This window comes from Eriocheir sinensis, unplaced genomic scaffold, assembly GCF_024679095.1.
Source record: "Eriocheir sinensis breed Jianghai 21 unplaced genomic scaffold, ASM2467909v1 Scaffold501, whole genome shotgun sequence".
Taxonomy (NCBI): domain Eukaryota; kingdom Metazoa; phylum Arthropoda; class Malacostraca; order Decapoda; family Varunidae; genus Eriocheir; species Eriocheir sinensis.
Genome location: NW_026111834.1, coordinates 80,286 through 85,000, shown reverse-complemented (window position 1 = coordinate 85,000; position 4,715 = coordinate 80,286). Strand labels below are relative to the sequence as shown.

The window sequence follows — 4,715 nt, the reverse complement described above, 5'->3', positions numbered from 1 at the left end:
CCTCTCCTGTCCCATTTTCTCTCAATCTCTCTCTCATTTTCAATCTCTCCTTTCCTCTGTTTCATTTTCTTTCTTTCTCTACCTATAATCACTTTCTCTTTCTTATTTTCCCTTTCTCAATCTATCTGTCATTCATTTCCCTACTTTCATTTTCTCGTTCTTTCTATCTATCTATCTACCCATAATATATTTCTCTTCCTCTGTTTCATTATCCCCTATCACTCACTCACTCATTTTCCTTCATTTTCTCTCTTTCTATTTCCTTATCTTGTTTTTTCCTCATATTCTGTTATCTTTCTTGTCCACACTCTCTCTCTTTCTTCCTCTCTTCCTTTCTCTTTTTTGCCTCTTTTCTTTGTTTTTCTTTACATATGTTTTTCTCCTACATTCTCTCATTCTCTGTCTTTCTTTTACTCCTCCATTCCTTACTCCTCCTCCTTTTGTTGTACTATTCTTATTTCAACACACACACACACACACACACACACACACACACACAAATAAACAAACACATTCATACACATTTATCATTCATTCCTAATTCATTCTATTCATTAAAGCATGTGACTAGAGAGAGAGAGAGAGAGAGAGAGAGAGAGAGAGAGAGAGAGAGAGAGAGAGAGAGAGAGAGAGAGAGAGAGAGAGAGAGAGAGAGAGAGAGAGAGAGAGAGATTGTTACACTGGTGGCCGGGGTGTGTTAGAGAGAGAGAGAGAGAGAGAGAGAGAGAGAGAGAGAGAGAGAGAGAGAGAGAGAGCACAACTGACTAAACCAACGACATTCCAGACCCAGATACAATAAAAAAAAAGAAAATGTCATAATATTTTCTCTCGTAAAGCGGAAAGACGGGCTTTTTTTTTTTTTTTTTTGGTCGCGATTCATAAAAATTAACGTGTGTACATATGTATGTATGTGTGTGTGTGTGTGTGTGTGTGTGTGTGTGTGTGTGTGTGTTAAGAAATACAAAAGCAAGCATTCACATCTTCCATTAGACTAAACTAATTATTCTTAAACATGACCAAAACAGAGAGAGAGAGAGAGAGAGAGAGAGGGGGGGGATAAAAAGGTCAAAGGTCAAAAAGAAGAATCAAAGAGAAGAGAAAAGGCAGAAAAAGGACAAAGGGAGAGAGAGAGAGGGAAAATAAAGGGATGACAAAGTTCCAGAAAAAAGGTCAAACTAACAAATTACAAAGGTCAAAGGTCATTTCCCACCCAATCTGACCTCTGACCTTAACCTATGAGCCTATGTTCGTACGAGTATGTGTGTGGGAAAGTATGACAAAGTTCCAGAAAAAAGGCTGAACTCATAAATTACAAAGGTCAAAGGTCATTTCCCACCCAATCTGACCTCTGACCTTGACCTATGAGCCTATGTGTGTGTGTGTGTGTGTGTGTGTGTGTGTGTGTGTGTGTGTGTGTGTGTGTGTGTGTGTGTGTGTGTGTGTGCGCGCGCACTTGACCTGCCTAGATAGATGTGTATATGTATGACTGACCTTTGACCTAAGAGCCTGTGTGTGTGTGTGTGTGTGTGTGTGTGTGTGTGTGTGTGTGTGTGTGACCTTTGACCTGTGACCTACCTATGTAGCCTTGAGGTCATGCTTGTTGCCTTTCATTGTGACTAAGATGATAAAAAATAGAAGAAAAAAAAAGAAATAGGAGGAGGAGGAGGAGGTGAGAGAGAGAGAGAGAGAGAGAGAGAGAGAGAGAGAGAGAGAAAGGTGTAGATAGTAATAATAATGCAATAGAAGAAGGGAAGTGGATGGATAGAGAAAAAGAAAAAGGAAAAATGACAGATAGTTGAATGAATGTTTGTAGATAGTTAACAAGGATGATGATGGTAGTGATAAGGAGAGAGAAAGAGATAGGAAAAGAAGAAGAAGGAGAAAGCAACAAAAGAAAGAGAGAAATGATGAAGATGGTGATAAGGGGATAGAAATACATAGAAGATGGAGAAAGCAACAAAGAAGGAAAGATAGATAGATTGATAAAGATGGTGACTGACGACGATGGTGATGAAGGAAGAGAAATAGATAGGAAAAGAGAAGAAGATGGAGAAAGCAACAGAAAAAAAGAAAGAAAGAATAGATGGATAGATAAAGATACTGACTGACGACGATGGTAATAAAGGAAGAGAAATAGATAGGAAGAGAGAAGAAGAAGATGGAGAAAGCAACAGAAAGAAAGAAAGAATAGATAGATAGATAAAGATGGTGACTGACGACGATGGTGATAAAGGAAGAGAAATAGATAGGAAAAGAGAAGAAGATGGAGAAAGCAACAGAAAGAAAGAAAGAAGAAAGAATAGATAGATAGATAAAGGAAGAGAAATAGATAGGAAAAGAGAAGAAGATGGAGAAAGCAACAGAAAAAAAGAAAGAAGGAAGAATAGATAGACTGATAAAGATATTGACTGACGACGATGATGATAAAGGAAGAGAAATAGATAGGAAAAGAGAAGAAGAAGATGGAGAAAACAACTGAAAAAAATGAAAGAAAAATAGATAGATAGATAGATAGATAGTGAATGACGACAATGACGAACACAACAACAATAATAATAACAATAACAAAAGACAAAAGAAAAATAGCTGAAGACGACAGTAATAGTGATAATAATAATAATAATAATAATAATAATAATAATAATAATAATAATAATAATAATAATAATAATAATAATAATAGAGAAATAATTATGTGGTATAGTAGTAGTTTTTTTTTTTTTTTTTTTTTTTTTTACCTTCGTTTCTTCATTAAGGTAGAGAGGGGGGGGGGTGATACTCAAAAAACTCCATATATAACCAACTATATCATCCGTCACCCTCATAATATAATCACTTAAGTCATTTTTCAGTGATTTCCAGGTTAATTTTTGATCATGTAACGCCCATTTTTACTTTTCTTAACTTTTGTGAGAGCGGCAAGTAGCGTGCCTTTTTTTTTTGTGTGTGTGTACTCTTTTTGTTGCCCTTGAGCCGCACCCATTGATGTAAAAAAAAAAAAGTTGCCTTCGTCATTCAGGGTTTAAGTGTTCCAGAATTGGCCATTTCGCTCCTGTCTAAATCTTAAGCCTAGTGAGACGATGCGAGTTTTTTTCCGATTTCCTGAGAAACTGAGAATATTGACTTGGGTGGTTTGTTTACGAAGGTGACGATATATGTGTGTGTGTGAATCAGTTTTGTTACTCTTCTTTTTTTATAATTAACTGCATTTAAAACTACATACATTTTTTCAGTATGTGTGTTTTGCATACATATATATACATAGTTTCATCTTTTTTTTATAATTACCAACTGCATTTTTAACTATATACATTTTTTTCAGTGTGTGTGTTTTTACATACATATATATACATACTTGCTTTTTCAATCACTCATTCATTTCTTATAATTACTGTACATAAGAGTCATTTACCTCAATATTTCAGGGCAATTGATAAGTCCTAACACACTGGCTTCATTAGTGCACCAAATTTACGAGTTCCCATAGTTAGGTCAGGGTGGGTCAAGTTAGATTGGGGCTGGTTAGATTAGATCAGGTCAAGTTACGTCACATCAGGTCAGGTTTAGTAAGGTCAAGTTTGGTTGGGACAGGTTAGGTTAGGTCAAGTAAGATTGGGGCTGGTTAGATTAGATCAGGTCAAGTTACATCACATCAGGTCAGGTTTAGTAAGGTCAAGTTTGGTTGGGACAGGTTACATTAGGTCAGGGGCAGGTTAGATTAGATTAGGACAAGTTAGGTTGGGACAGGATAAGTTAGGTCAAGTTATGTTAGGTTGGGTCAAATTAGGTTAGGTTGGGTCAGATTGGATTAGGTCAAGTTACATTGGGACAGGATAAGTTAAGTTGGGTTAGATTAGGTTAAGGCAGGTTAGATTAGATTGGGTCAAGTTAGGTTGGGTTGGGTCAGGTTAGGTCAGGTCAAATCAGATTACATATTTCACAAAGTTCCAAAATTTACGTACAGAAGCTTCTTGGTCATAGGTAAAGGTTAGGGCATACACAAGGAACATTTTTAACATCACAAAAAAAAAATTCAAAATGCCAAAAGCTAAATTTATAAGAAGAAAAAAGAAAGAAAGAAAAGATGAAAGGCTAAAAAAATTAATGAAAAGAAGAGAAAAAGAAGGAAAGAAAAAACACAAGGACTAAAAACTAAATAAAAAGAAATGAAAAGATGGATGCAAAACGAAAGCCTAAAAGAAAAACTAAAATAAAATAAAGCGAAATGAAAAGAAGAGAAAAAGAAGGAAAGGAAAAATTAAAGCTAAATGAAAATAAAATAAAAGACTGATACCAAACAAAAGCCTCAAAAAAACTAAAATAAAATAAAATAAAATGGGACTGTCATCTCCCGTTTTGAAGCCACTGTGTTGGGAACTTAAAATCTGACCCATAAACTCCTCTAACATGTATAGTATTAACCCTTTTTGTATGACTGTATTAAGCTGCCTTGTTAGTGTGTAGTGTGTCGGGGGAGGGGGGGAGGAGGGGGGGAAGTGGTGGAAGCTGTCGGGGGTGCGGGGGTGTGGGGGTAATAGTAATAGTAGTAGTAATAGTTGTGGTAGTGGGGTATGTTAGGTTAGGTGTTAATATGACTTGTTGTATTTTGTGTAATCTGTCTCGGTGTGTGTGTCTGTGTGTGTGTGTGTGTGTGTGTGTGAGAGAGAGAGAGAGAGAGAGAGAGAGAGAGAGAGAGAGAGATTACCAAGATGTTT

The 4,715-nt window shown here is 36.2% G+C and overlaps 1 protein-coding gene across 1 annotated transcript in view; it reads left to right on the top strand.

Moving 5' to 3' along the window:
• Positions 1–664, top strand: part of LOC126992804 (protein EFR3 homolog A-like) — a 7,753-nt gene extending 7,089 nt beyond the window's left edge. Inside the window, exon 6 of the mRNA XM_050851644.1 lies at positions 1–664. This exon is cut by the window's left edge and continues 956 nt beyond it. The gene's annotated coding sequence lies outside the window, so the exon portion shown is untranslated.
• The last annotated feature ends 4,051 nt before the right edge of the window (positions 665–4,715 follow it).